Raw genomic sequence first — 15,991 nt, 5'->3', positions numbered from 1 at the left:
AAACTGAGCCTTGGAGAAATCACGTAACCTGACCGAGGTCACACGACCAGTAAGTGGCAGTGAGTTTGCATTCAATTCCGAGTGACTCAAACATCCATGTCCTCTTGCTGCCTTCTGAAGGCTTCTTTGGTCATCACTTTTATAAGCTTGGGACCAGTGGCTTCGCGTGTGAGGCGCTTCGCTTGTGATTGAGAGTTGGGTGGTCGCTAAGAGCATTACCCGCGCTTAACCCAGGCAGGGCCATGGCTCGGCTTCACCAAGCAGCTTGGCCAGGGCGATGCAGGGAATGAAGCAGGCAGGGCTAGACGAAAAGGCAGTTGGTCCTAGCTCCCTGCGCATTCAGAGTGGGTGTATGGAGCAGCTCTGTCAGATCTCAGAAACAGCATCCAGATTTGATTATAACTTCTCTTTGTGGTCTTTGAAGCTTTTTGTTATTCCTTCCCTTGCCTCGCGGAGTTCAGATCGATTTTCACATAAACAGAAACAATTCCTCCTTTCTGAGCACTTCATTGTTGGTGGCATTGTGGAATTTCCCAGGAAGGGGGAAATGGGGCCAATTATAAAGGAGAAATTTCTCTTCGGCTTGCATGTTTATACGAAAATGCCAAAGCCACCAGCTGTCACAATAGCAGGCCTCGGGCCTCGGGTAAGCCCTCTTTCCAACTGTCCTGCAGCACACATACAGCAGGGGGAGATAAATCCAGTAGACTCGATTAGAAGATGCAAAGTGGCATCCTGCATTCAAGAGTTTTGCAGGAAATTTAGGAAATATGCACCTTGGTATCATTTTTATTTCAGTAAGAAGTTCCCAAATGACAAGCATGGAAATGACAACTCAAATTTTAATTTAAACACCTAACCTCAGCTTACCACTGAAGAGCATTTTCCTTCAATAGAGAGAATGTAGATTGAAAAAAAATTAATTTCACATTCCTGTTTATAGGACATTTGAGACAAACAGCCATCCGTGTTGCTGTTACCTCATTCGCCTTTTTTAGCCATCAGGACTGACTGCTTATGTCTTTTACATTCATGGAACGCATTTCAAACTTAAGGAATTCAGTTCCATAGCAGGACCTTAGCAGAGATGATATATATCATCTTGTTTGGCTATCTTTATAATGCTTTCTTCTTTTCTTAAAAAAAAAATATAAACGGTATATTAAGACTGATGGAAAAACCAGATCTGACAGGAAGGTTAAAAAAAATAAGTTACTTAAACAATTCTTCTGGAATCATTCAAGAGAGTAGGGTGGAGTAGACTTTAAAAACAGGACTATATAATCCTGATGATTATATTTTTAAATGAAATTTAATTGGAGCCGTTTCACTGAATTGAACCGGTAAGGCCTTTACTCTCTCAACGCTTCCCGTGGAAGTAACCCCAGTCCGATTTCCTCCCTCTGTGGCCTGGAGTTTAAGGTGAGCTGTCAATTTCTTGGACATGAGCAAGATTACAGCTGGGACTCTCACCCAGCTCTTTAAAGCAGACCACGGGTTGTGGCAGCATGCTCTTTCGGAGGAGAGAACTTACTATTCCAATTTTATTTATTTTTAAAAACTTACATTGGAGTGTAGTTGATTTACAATGTTGTGTTAGTTTCTGCTGTACAGCAAAGCAAATCAGTTATACATATACATATATCCACTCTTTTTTAGATTCTTTTCCCATATAGGTCATTACAGAGTATTAAGTAGAGTTCCCTGTGCTACACAGTAGGTCCTTATTAGTTATCTATTTTACATATAGTAGTGTGTAGATGTCGGTCCCAATCTCCCAATTTATCCCTCCCCCCCTTTCCTCCCTGGTAACCGTAAGTTTGTTTTCTACATGTATGGCTCTGTTTCTGTTTTGTAGATATATTATTCTTTGTGCTTATGGTAGCTCAAGTTATACTCAGAATGGCACCAAGGTTTTCCTCAGTATCTTTTGCCTATGTATAGCAGCAGGGTCCCTGAGTGCTCAGAAAGTGGGTAAGTGCCAGCTTACTCCATATTTGACATTTGAGATCCATGAGTTTTAATTAGTTAACGTCCCTTCATTTGCAGTGAATTACAGACAGTTTTCTTTCTGTTCTATTTTCCTACATCTTGAATTGTGAAATTTTCCAGTAAGTCCAAAAAAACAAAAGACGTGTCATTTAAACACATTGGTCTTAAATCAAACCAAAGCTATAGGAACTCTAAACCAAAGGTAGCCATTCCAGTTGAAATACGAAGACACTTTCCATGACACTGGAGTCTTTTCATTAAAAAACAGAACAAAACAAAACCGAACCAAACTTTGCTTGAGGATGATTCTTGGGCTCTTTGCATTCAGTCATCCCTCAAACCCTCTGCCTGGGATCCGGAGTTGGATACAGATGCTTTCAGGGGCAGGATGTTTTAAAAAAGAAAACAAAAACTGTGTGTCTCCCCTGAAATAGAAAATAACTTACTTTTAGGGCTTCATATCATCTATTTGAGTATTTGAGCCAAAAGAAAAATTAACTTTAGAATCAGAGATTTCCAAACCAATGTAAAAAGCAAATTTGACTCCTGTTTACCATTGGTTTCCATTGTCTTTATTTAAAGGAGCATAGGAGGTAATAACAAAGAAGACTAAAGAAAGGCAAATAAAGGGGAAAAAAAAGCTGGAATTCATGAGGGAAAAAAATGGAGTGGATACACATATTTGAACAGTTTCTGAAATGGTCTAAATCTTTCACTTCTGTCAACCAGTGCACCTTCTCTTATATGCAGGGAAATGCTCTGACAACCCAGCCTCTTCCAGTGCTTTTCCTGAATATCAAGCATCACCCTCTAAGTTTTCAGCCATGTATTTTCTTTGGATCGCTCTTCTTTACCCTTATTAAATACTTCACATATATGAATGGGAATGTCAACATTTAAACTTTCGTGTGAGGTGGGAAAAAGGGAGAAGTTTATTTCAGTGCTCTTCTACTTAAACACATGGAACTCTGTTATAACTTTGTATCTTTGCAGTGTAATATATGGTTGAATTTTTTTAAATTTTATTTTATGTTGGACTGTATTTGATTTACAATGTTATGTTAGTTTCAGGTGTACAGCAAAGTGATTTAGTCATACATATACATATATCTATTCTTTTTCAGATTCTTTTCCCATATAGGTCATTAGAGAGTATTAAGTAGAGTTTCCTGTGCTACGCAGTACCTCCTTGTTGATTACCTGTTCTATATATAGCAGTGTGTGTATGTCAATCCCAACCTCCTAATTTATCCCTCCCCCCAACCCTTTGGTAACCATAACTTTGTCTTCTATGTCTGTGAGTCTGTTTCTGTTTTGTAAATAAGTTCATTTGTGTCATTTTCTTAGATTTCACATATAAGTGATACCCTATGATATTTGTCTTTGTCTGGAAAATCTGTCAGTTTTAGACTTTAGTGGATATCCATATTTTTATCAGATATACATATATACATATACATATTTTTAATAGAAGTAATCCAATCCTATACTTCTGGCTAATATACCCAATTTGAAGTGTATGTGTATTTATGTGACGTATTTGAAAGTGTTGTGTTAAATATTTTAAGTATTATACAAATGTCAGTTATTGTTGTTATTATATGTACGAGGTCTACTTTGTGCTGGGGAAAATTTAGTGATGTTAGCTGGAGACAACAGACTGGGCATAGTAGTGTAGGCATGAAAACGAGTCTGTACTTAAGGGAGACCTTATTTTAATAATGATCATTGTATAATACAACATCTCTACCACTAAAGTAAGAAATGTTTGAATATGTACTGTCTGCCTTATTTACTTATTAGGTGCTTTTGAAAATGTTTCAGTGAGTTAAGACCTTTAAGTCTGTATTTTGCAAAGAGAAAAGTTCACCTAAACCATAAGGCTAAAAACAAATAGATTAGTAGAAATTAACCTATCTTTTTTCTTTTTAATAACATAGATGGTCTCTTCATAGAATTTTCTAATAAAAAAGTATAATATTGATTCCTCTACTTGGAAAAAAAAAACAACCCTCCTTATATACTTCCATACACACAAGATGTGCATCTAGAATGTAAATCATGTGTTTTGTTTTGTTTTTTTAACTCACGAATAACCTGTGTATGTTTATTTATTTTTTTCTTATCAGTCATCCGTTTTGTACACATCAGTGTATACATGTCAATCCCAATCTCCCAATTCATCACACCGCATGTGTTATAAAAGAGAATTATATAATCATGTGTTATAAAAGAAAATTGTATGGTATTCCTAAGCCTTAGCACTCCAAAAACTATCTTAATGGTGCATTTTGAAAAATGCCATTAATCTGAAGGATCGCTCATTGATCCCTGGGTCTTATATCAAACCACAGAGCAGAGTGGCAGGGTTGGTCGCCCTAGCAGGATGGAGCACCCCAATGATATAAGAACTTGGACCTGGACACATTCACTGGGGTGGGTCAGCGGAATGGCAGGGGACAGCCTGTCCATGGGCAATGCAGAGAATGCCAGCCCATCAGGAGGGGCATAACTGGTAAATGCGGTGTCGATTTACTAAGAGATGGCAAGGGGCCCTGACAAAACACACAAACAGAGATTGTAGGTTCAAGGAACATCACAGAACCCTAGCAAACAGTATGCAGTGGACCTCAGGTAGATCCTTTTGCTTGGCAAGGCCTCAGCCACAGGGCTGGAGCTCAGGAGCAGAACTTAAATCCTGGCATAAGAAGGAAGAAGGCAAGAGCAAGATGGAATCATCGATTTTCCCAGATTCTGGAAGGACAAGGTGGCCAGAATGGTTTTAAGGACAGAACGAAGCCCCCCGGGGAGAAGGCAGAAACTACTCTTCAAAACTTGAGCAAAAGGCAACACTTGGGCTTCCCTAGTGGCGCAGTGGTTGAGAGTCCGCCTGCCGATGCAGGGGACGCGGGTTCGTGCCCCGGTCCGGGAAGATCCCACATGCCGCGGAGCGGCTGGGCCCGTGAGCCATGGCCGCTGAGCCTGCGCGTCCGGAGCCTGTGCTCCGCAGCGGGAGAGGCCACCACAGTAAGAGGCCCGTGTACCGCAAAAAAAAAAAAAAAAGTAAAAAAAGGCGAGACTTGGCTTCAGGGCAAAGTCGAGCAAGTGATGGGTGCAGCACGCAGTGAGGACTGGACCAGCTCCGCATCTTCTGAGCACAGTCCCCAGAGTTTGCAGAAGTGGGGGAAGAGGATCAAGGGACAGAAAGCCAAGCAGAACATCACCCAGAACCTGCTTCCAGCTCATCTTGAGCGTTTTCCTCTCTGTTCAGTAGAGTTCAGAGGCACTGGCCTCTAGCTGCTTAACAAGCTATTTCTCAGAACTTTCTCAGCTTCAGTGGAAGCAGTAACTGCTCCTGGAGGGATCACGGCAGTCAGTGTGCAGGAGTTCAAGGCTGTTTCCTGCACCCTGAACCAGTCCCCAGGAGTTTCCTGGGGTCCTTAATAGCCACCTGGACTCTTGATCTCTCTGAAGGATATTAAGGTGAAGTTTTAGCTTTCCTAGGCCACTCTATGGGAGTCATCTTTTGACCAGAGGGCAAAGCCACCCAGAAGTCTGTTCAGTTTATTTGGATAGCTAGATGCCAACAACCAATATGTTTTAAAGAACCCATACACCACCCTATCTTTCTGTCGTCGTTTCTAGGAAGTGTTCAACATGACCAAGACCGAATGGTGCTCTTTAAAAGAATATTTGCTGTGAAGACCATGCTGGATGCTTAACAACTGGGCCCTATAGTTTATTTACTTTCAAATAATGTTGCGTTTGCCATATTACAATCCAAACACCTTCACGTTCATTATGGTTTATGCTGCTGGTGACACATTCATAACACCCCTAATCTGTTTATGACATTCCTTTTGTATGTAAACGCCTAATCATGCATCCAGACAAACATCAGCACCCTGCACTGTCGGACTACCGCACAGTGTACCTTGATGGGGGAGGCATGTGTGACACATTGTTCTGTAAGGAGAGAGCAGCCAGCAGAGTGAGGACCTTGAACTCATGTCCTGCCCTGGGCAAGTTTATTAGACATCTCGGATACAGTGGTTAACATAGCAAGGCATATGCCTTCGGAGGACAGAGCTGAGACTGTGAGATGTTACAGGGTAGGGAATTGGGCTCGAAATAAGGACAAACTTTTTATCTGTGGAGCAGTAAAGAAAAAGGGGAGAGGGGAGTGTAGATTTCCTGGAAAGATAGTGAACATGGCAGTAAGTGTAGAGTTCAATCAAAGTAGACAGTGGGTGGGGACTTAGCGGGAATGTTATGTTTAAGCATAGAGTAGAGAATTGACCTAAATGGCTTTTAAAGTGAGTGAATTTTCCATTTTGTAATCTGAATTTTTTGCCTGATTCCCTGCTGTGTAGCAGGCTGAACAGTAGTCCCCAAACATGCCCATGTCCTAATTCCTGGAACGTGTGAATGTTACTTTATATGGCAAAAAGGACTTTGCAGATGTGATTCAGTTAAGGATCTTGAGTTAGGAGGATTATCCTGGAATATCCTCAGGATAGTTTTATAAGAGGGGGTCAGGAGGGATTGGAGTCAGAGGAGAAGATGTGATGGTGGAAGCAGAGGTTGGAGTGATGTGCTTTGAAGATGAAGGAATGGGCCACAAGCCAAGGAATGTAGGCAGCCACTAGAAGCTGAAAAAGGCTCTGCTAGAGCCTCCAGAAATAATGTAGCTCTGCCCGCACCTTGACTTTACCCTGGTGAGGCTCATTTCAGACTTCTGACCTCCAGAAATGTAAGAAAATAAATTTGGGTTGTTTTAAGCCACTAATTTTGAGATCGTTTGTTGCAGTGATAACAGGAAACTAATATACCTGCCTTTCTCTAGACTGTGTTTGGAATTTTATTTGAGCCCTAAACAAGCTATAGCCAAGGCCAAAATACATACGCCAGTGAAAGAAATATAGCCGTCTCAGTCTCCTCCCCCAATACCAGTTGTAGGTTCTTAGATTGAGCCTTAGGTAAGGTTGCTCCTTTATAATGGAATTTTTCCTTTTTAATTTACATATGTGTTGCAGTGACTTCTATGCATGTGTAATTAAATCCGAACTTCTTAGCATGACGATCAAGCCTGCTACTTGCCCATCTGTTTCCTTCCTGAACCCCTGTCATGCTGAACTTCACAAGTTTCCTTAAAGCACCATGCTACTTTGCCTCTGTTATTTTGCATGTGTTGTTTCCTCTGTAGTGAATGGCTTTTATATTCTGTTTTGTCTAGATAACTTCTACTCGTCTCCATCAGGATTATGTTTAGCTATATCAGAGACCCCATATAATGTTATTAAATAGAAGTTTAATTCTCTCCTGTGACAATTCGGAAGACGACAGTTTGGCACTGGTGTGGCATCTCAGCTGTGGGATGTCCACAGGAAATCAGGCTTCTTCCAGCCCATTGCTCTGCCTCCCCTAGAGTATGTCTTAGTCTTCATAGTACAAGATAGTGTTTAGAGCTCCAGCCATCACATCTGTATTCCAGTCAGAAAGACAGAGGAAAGCCCAGAGGAAAAGGAGCACATTCCAGCTATCTTCTGGGGGAAGGTTCCTGAAAGCTGTCTCAAATTATACCTCTACTCACATACATTAACAAGTACTTAGTCACTTGGAAAGAGGCTGGGTAATGTAGTTTTTATCTTGGGGTGAGGGGTGGCATTGACCATACTAAAAACCAGATGGTCTATTTCTGTGGAAGGAAGAAAGGGATATTAATTGACAACAAACCATTATCTGTCACACTATCACTTAAAGCTCAGATTATGTGGTTCCTGTTCTGAGAAGATGTTCCTAACCCCAACTGTGTTAGTTGTCCCTGCTCTGTGCTCCCATATATCCTGTGAATACTTTACCTGTGTCAAATGCCTTTATTACCTTGGCTGTCTCTCACATGGGAATGTGAACAATTTGAGGCAGGAACTCTGTTTTTGTCACTGTATCACCTAGCAAAGTAGCTATAAAAATTGATTTATATTGAGTGAATGAATAAATTAGCCCCAGAGTTTTCAGATGGCAGCATCCCAGAAATTTTGAGATTTGAAGAGATACTCTAATTTAAGCTGCACTGTATTTTATGCTCTTAAAATAGTTTTGCAGCAGTTCCTAGGAAATTTTTTAATAGAGTGTACATCCAGACATATAGCCAGTGTAGCCGTGTGTGTGTATGTGTGTATTTTATGGTTCTAAAAGTTAGAATTCTGCATCTGACAAGACATACAGTAGTACCCCCTTATCTGTTTCACTTTCCACAGTTTCAGTCACCCGCAGTCAACCGAAGTTGATAAATATTAAATGAAAAATTCTAGAAATAAATAATTCATACTTTTTTTGGTTGTTTTTTGTTTTTTGGCTGCACCGTGCAGCATGTGGGATCTTAGTTCCCTGACCTGGGGTCAAACCCATGCCCCCTGCAGTGGAAGCATGGAGTCTTAACCACTGAACTGCCAGGGAGTTCCCTGCACAATTGATAGGTTTTAAACGGAGTGCTAGTCTATGAGTAGAGTGATGAAATCTCGTGCCATCCTGCTTCATCCTGCCCGGGACATGACTCACCCCTTTGTCCAGCGTATCCTGCTCCGTACTTGGTAGCGTCTTGGTTATCAGATCCACTGTCCTCGTATTGTAGTGCTTTTGTTCAAGTGACCCTTAGTTTACTTAATAATGGCCCCAAAGCACAAGCTTGTGATGCTGGCAATTCGCATATGCCGAAGAAAAAGCCTAAAGTGCTTCCTTTAAGTGAAAAGTTCAAAGTTCTCAAATTAATAAGGAAAAAAAAGGTTCGTTGAGGTTGCTAAGATCTACAGTAAGAACGAATCTTTTATTCATGAAATTGTGCAGGAAAAAGAAATTCCTGCTAGTTTTTCTGCCACACCTCAAACTGTGAAAGTTATGGCCACAATTAAGGTAGAAAAGGGATTAAATTTGTACAATAAGATATTTTGAGAGAGACTACTTTTGCATAACTTTTATTACAGTATATTGTTATAATCGTTCTATTTTATCATTATTGGTTTTTTTTAAAGTGTAAATTTTTTTAAAATTTATTTATTTTATTATCTATTTTATTTTTGGCTGCGTTGGGTCTTCATTGCCACGCGGTTGCGGCAACCGGGGGTCTTTCACCGCGGCGGCCTCTCCTGCTGTGGAGCACGGGCTCCAGGCATGCGGGCCTCGGCAGCGTTGCGGAGCATGGGCTCCAGGCACGCAGGCTTAGCACGTGAGCTCAGCAGTTGTGGCTCACGGGCTCCAGGGTGCAGGCTCAGCAGTTGCAGCGCACAAGCTCAGTTGCTCTGCAGCACGTGGGGTCCTCCGGGACCAGGGCTCGAACCTATGTCCTCCGCCTTGGCAGGCGGATTCTCAACCACTGTGCCACCAGGGAAGCCCTATTATTATTGTTAATCTCTTATTGTGCCCAATTTATAAATTAAACTTTATCATAGGTATGTACGTATAGGGAAAAAACAGAGTATACGTAGGGTTTGGTACTGTCTGAGGTTTGAGGCATCCACTGGGGGTCTTGGAACTTATCCCCCATGGAGAAGGGGGTGGTGATACTGTACTTAGATTTCCTTTACATTCCCACCTCACTTTTCCCTGTAAAGTTAGTTTAGAAAAAAATGTGATCAAGGGAAGTTTATGTCAGTTTAATCCATTAAAATGCAGCAGATTGCATGTGGACCCTAATCTGTATTAATGTAACCAAATTCTGTAGGTAACTGTAACACTATCCAGTTAAGAGGTAGACTAATAAATTTATTGAGTAACAATCTGTTGAGTGATAAAAATACATAATTTTGTTTCTAGCGATCTTTCTTCTGATATCCCTCTTTTCTGAAATGTGCTTTAACAGTGTCGTGAGATCATAAATACTAGAAAGGTACTATGGTCTGGAGAAATCTAGAATCCTGTAGCGCTCTTTCAGTTCAAACAGCTAGTTTGACCCTAGTAAGATTAAGATTAGATGGGACAGTAGAAGTGTCATTATTGTTCTCAGTATATAGGTCTACATTTTTCTTAAGGATACTCTTTTGATCATTAACAGATATTTATCATCTACCGAAGAAGTAAAATACACCAGACTTGAAAGTCAACGTAATAAAAAAAAAAAGACATGATACTTGCTCTTAAAAACTTGTAATCTTGGGCTTCCCTGGAGGCGCAGTGGTTGAGAGTCCGCCTGCCGATGCAGGGGACACGGGTTCGAGCCCTGGTCTGGGAGGATCCCACATGCCGCGGAGCAGCTGGGCCCGTGAGCCACAACTACTGAGCCCGCGCGTCTGGAGCCTGTGCTCCGCAACAAGAGAGGCCGCGATAGTGAGAGGCCCGCGCATCGCGATGAAGAGTGGCCCCCACTTGCCACAACTAGAGAAAGCCCTCGCACAGAAATGAAGACCCAACACAGCAAAAATAAATAAATAAACTCCTACCCCCAACATCTTAAAAAAAAAAAAAAACTTGTAATCTAGTAGGGAAGAGAGATTTTATTTAAAATGGTGATGTGTTACAGTAGCTATCAGCTGAGGTTAACTGAGGGAATGACTGAATGACCATAAGAATCCGGGAGACCATATTTTAGGGTATTCTATGGAATTCTTTTGTGAATTACCTGTTCATATGTTTCCACGATCCTCTACTTCAAGAATTGTTAGAGTACAGTTAATTAGCGGAGTATTTTTCAACTTGCTCCTTAAAATTAGGGTGACCGTATGTTCTAGTTTGCCTGGGACTGTCTCAATGTACGCCTGTTGTCTCAGCATGAGTATTAGTAGTGCCCCTCTCACTCCCTGGAGTCGGCCGTACATAGCCTGCTTCTCCATCCTCAGCAGGATGTACGTCCCTCACTTCTCGCTTCTTCCTCCCTTTCCACACCAAAAGCACGTAAGACTAGGAAAGAGGGCAACTTACTCTTCCTGAAAGCTCAGTTTCTGGCTGTGGTTCTGATTTCCCTGTTACCACCTGCTGAGTATTAGCCCATACTCAAGCCTTGCAGATTGTTTCAAGTTCCTGTGGTTTGTAGATAAAAGCCTTTATTCTTTGGAGGAAAACGTGCTTCTGGTTTAATAAAAAGATTTCCATGTTTGAGTTCACAAAAAACATTTCTTTAAATTACTGTTAGATCATCCAGCACTGGATAGGTATGCTTTTTCCAAATTCAGTAATTCGATCTACTGTAATTAATTTAGCTTTTGGCCTTTAAAAATCTTTTTTTTTCCCCCCTGAGGGAATGAGTTATTATACAGAGGTGAATATCCTGTATAGATTTATCAATCGATGGACGATAGATAAATCACCAGAGCTTATCCTTTTTGATAATGCTTTTGAAGTGTTTTTCTTATTCGATGAAATTTTATAAAATGACTTAAATGCTTGGTTGGCTTTCTTAATTAATGTGGTTTGAATAAAATGAAGAGTTTTCTGTTTTTATAATCATTAAGAATGCTAATTATTATGTTTTAAATAAGTGATGTCTTCATAGACTTAGGAGGCATATGCAGTTGTTTGCCCTTTTGCTATAATCTTAAATTAGTGCTTTTTAAAATTAGCATATTGTTCTTACTTTAATGCTTCAAACAGTCCCTCTTTTGCCCTTATGAATTGTTTCTTCCTATCTGCTGCAGGTTCAAAAACAACTTCAGTATAGTGATCAGAACTGTAAATAAAATCCAGGTAAATGAAACTATGATGGGGAAAATCTGTGGGTTTTTATGACATCACTTTTGGCTGCACGGAGACATTTTTGCTTGCTTTTTGTCTGTGTTCCAGGTAGTTAAGTTTGTAGAATAGTTGACCTGTAGATAAGTAAAGTGTTTTTGTAATTCCATTTGAAAATTAGTGTGGAAAATTAAGGTGTGCACCCCTATGGAGAAAGTTGAGGTCAAGTAATTCATTCCTGAAGCTGTGCGGTCATAAAGATTCACATATGGGGCTCAGAACTACTATTAACCAATCAAATTGCTCCCAGAGGGGTGCTCACTTCCTAGGTCAACTCTTAAAACACTCCACCTAGCCATTGTAGTCTTCCAAATACTTGCTTGGTGGATGGACAGAGAAACAGGAAATCAGAGTGAAAATGGATGCTATAAATCTGTTTTGTACAGAAATGTGTTGAACAACTTTTAGTGAGGGCAAAGGTACTACATTAGATTTTAGGATTCCACAATACTGCCTAATTCATCTGGGAAACAAAATCTTTCTTTTGTTACACTTGGGTTTTTTTTCCCCCCTAATTTAAGACTCACCAAAATTGTGTAAAGTTTGTGATTATTTCAGAGTTTTGGAAATCAGTCTTGCTTCCCTTTTATCAAAGGTTATAAAACAATCCTTCTACAAGTCACAGGGGAGATAAGGAGTTCTATAAAGTAGATTTAAATTATCTAGTGAATGCCCAAACATTATTGTTGCCAAAAGAATGCCTTCAAAAGTAGCAGGCAAAACAAAAACTGAAAGATTTGCTCTAATTTATATAAAAGAGAGCTCAGTAAGTACAATATATTACATATTATAAATATCATATTTATATATATTATAAGTATTATATGAAGTTAAGATGATTCGCAAATACTGTATAGATTATTTAATATATATCTATATTTATATCTATATCTATCTATCTATCATCTGTCTATATATATATGTTGCCTTTTAGAAATAGATGTTAAACGTTAACCCTAAAAGTTTCCCAGATGTCAGTTGTTCCAGGAAATTAATTTGGCATTTTCTCATCTCATTATAGAGATGGGGAGACAGCTGATCATGTGGATTTTTGCTACATTTTGGTTTTTAGATGCTCACATAGAACCTGTAGGTCAAAGACACTGTGTCTTGCCCAAATGCAATTAAATTTCCTAACAGTTATTTCTGGTGTTGATGGTATTTGAATACAGATTATAAAACCTTGAAAAGACTTCTGGGTTTTGATTTTATGTTGTTTTTTGCTACAAATTTCATATTTTCAATTACCCCAAATACTGCAATTGTGAAATATAACAACTAAGGCATTTTGGCAAAAAACCCAAATTTGTCCTGATCCTCAAGATGTTAAGTATCTTGAATTTTCATGGTCATTAGTGTTCTCCTGTTAGTAGCATTCAGGAAAGAAGGGAGGAAAAGTTAAATAAAATGGTTCACATCTTTTAAATTGCAAGACACTTTGGTGCTTCAAATGGACCAAATGCTTGTTTTGGGAAAATGCATATTTCACATATTTCACAATTTGATACTTATTTTTGGTAACAGCTTGCCATACCATGCAATTTCTTTTTAATTAATTAATTATTTTTATTTTTGGCTGTGTTGGGTCTTCACTGCTGCGCATGGGCTTTCTCTAGTTGTGGTGAGCAGGGGCTACTCTTCGTTGCAGTGCGTGGCCTTCTCGTTGTGGTGGCTTCTCTCGTTGCGGAGCATGGGCTCTAGGCGCACAGGCTTCAGTAGTTGTGGCGCTTGGGCTCAGTAGTTGTGGCTCGTGGGCTCTAGAGCGCAGGCTCTTTAGTTGTGGTGCACAGGCTTAGTTGCTCCGCAGCATGTGGGATCTTTCTGGACCAGGGCTCGAACCCATGTCTCCTGCATTGGCGGGTGGATTCTTCACCATTGAGCCACCAGGGAAGTCCCATACCATGCAATTTCAACTGTGGTATTACTGGGGTTTGTTTCTGCAGGGAAGAGATAGCAAAAACAAACAGATCAAAAAACAAAAACATTTATTTGAGAGCCATAAGAGTTGCCTGAATACCTCTGAAGGTTTTGAAAATAACCTACTTTACCATTAATAACCATTAATGTAACTTGTACTAAAAGGAGGTGGTCTTAAGGGCCAGTACATTCTAATGAGCTGTGCTCATAATGAGTGGGGTGTCCTTGGTCCAATTACATACCTGACTTACAAGTAGGTGTAACCACTGACTTATACCTGAAGGCTTTGGCAGGACATGGAGTCCCAGTTTCTCTTCCTGGAAAGCGAACATCCACAAGCATTCTCAGTTGACAATACTGAGAGTTATATCTATATGCTAATAGTTACTATGCATTGAGTACTCTCTGTCAGACATTGGATCAGATGTTTAACATACACTATTTAAAAAATATTCTTTCATCTTGCAAGGTAGATACTATTCTCTTTGCTTTAGGGATTCGGAAACCAGGGTTCAGATTAAGGATATGTTTAAGGTCACACAGCTGGTGAGCTGCAGGACCAGTATTCCAGCTGAAGTGAGTCTGATTCTGTAATCACTGCACTGTACCAACCTTTTGCTTTCCTTTTCCAGTGGGGAGAATCTGGTCTGATTTTAGACAGATGCACTTTATCCTTTCAGAGGGCAAGCCGAAGATATTAAACTGTCTCCGGCTTAAGTGTAAAGTAAGTGGATTATTTCTGTACTTTATCCCCTCTCATGAAAGTATAAATAAGCCAGTATAGGTGCAGTCTTCCCAGTTCCTTTGAAGAAGCAGCAACATAGAATCAAGTCATCATATAATGTCAGAGGGAGGTGCTCGATACATATTTTGAACACAGATGAGGCTTTCAGAAATGGTTCAGCTTCTGGAATTGTTACTGCACTTCCTGTTAAGTGGTTAATTGTTACTGCACTTCCTGTTTCTAAAGTTTCTGTTCTGAAGACTCTATTCAGTTGAGATATACTGTCCTTCAGACCAGTAATTTCCTGCCCACTCACCTGAGCCCCGCCCACCATGAGCCTTTGCCAGTCTCCTGCCGGGCCATATTGCAGTTTTCAAGGAGGTGCCCAGCGGTTGCCTTGATCCTGTTCTGTCAAAGTCAGCCATGGAATCCAGGTGTCTGAGAGCTAAAACAAGTCAGCTCCAAATCAAGTCTTATAATTCTATGCCCAGAATCTGCTACTGATTCACATTGGGACCTTTGAATCAGTTTTTCCTTTTCACTATGCCTCAGTTTCTCAATTATCAAAATAAGGGAAAAGAAAAAGAAAAAACTTGTGTTCTGAAGGGAGAACTTAGTCTTGGAATGAGAGAATTTTTGAGTTTTTTTAGGACTTAAGCCCAAGTTTATTATATCATTACTTTTTATTTTTCTCATTTTTATGGTTATTTCTCTTTAACTGGCATATGATTCTTTCAAATCATGAGAAAAACCTTACTTCTTGGATTTGAGTTTTCATATTCTTCTGGAAGTTTCAGTTATTAATTAGTTACTGTTACTTTTTCAGAACTTATATATCATAAGAAGTTATATACCATATCAATGTTATTTTCTGTATATTATTTTAGTTTTGAATGTCAGCACCTCTATCTGGAAGGGAAAGTGGAAGCAGAAAAGTTTTGGGCTCAGCTTAAAAATGCAGCGTGCTAAATCAAACACTTGCCGATACATTTAAGGTGTAAACTAAAGGTGATCAGTTTCTAGCACGCTGGCTCTTTTCCATACCCTGCCTGTGCTGGACATTGCTAATCGATCCTGGGTTCTTTCTTACCAAGCATAGGGGCCATTTGGCTTTAAAGAACCCTTCTTTGCACAGGGCTCAAACAATCATTTGGAGTTGGCATGCAGGATAAAATCAACTTGCCATTCGTGGAACCATGCTCTGTGTAATAAACACCAAGACAAACAGATTTTTCTCCTCAGGGAGCACGCTGAAACCTTAATGAAAAGATACTTTGTAGTAGAGTAGAAATCCACTGAGAAGGCCTTAAAGTTCTTAAAAGTTCTAGAAGGGTGTCATGGGGAGCCCATCTATGAAAAATACCTTGTGAAGAAATGAAGTTTTGAGTTAAAAATCTCACTAGCAGAGGCAAGGATGAGGAAGTATTTGCTTTTCCACTGTAGATGGCTTTTCGTTACACTTCATCGGGACAGGTTGCTTGGATTCACGCTCACCAAACACTCACAGATCTCATATCCTTGTGCCTGGACCCAGATATTAGTCTCTAGGGATTGTTCCTACTTATTTTCTTTTTTCTCCTGAGCTTGAACACAAAGGCACATACGGAGGTTTGCATCAGATTGGGGGGGCTGTTACCT

The sequence above is a fragment of the Lipotes vexillifer genome, unplaced genomic scaffold (assembly GCF_000442215.2).
Source record: "Lipotes vexillifer unplaced genomic scaffold, Lipotes_vexillifer_v1.1 scaffold589, whole genome shotgun sequence".
Taxonomy (NCBI): domain Eukaryota; kingdom Metazoa; phylum Chordata; class Mammalia; order Artiodactyla; family Lipotidae; genus Lipotes; species Lipotes vexillifer.
Note: the sequence above shows the minus strand (reverse complement) of the source record.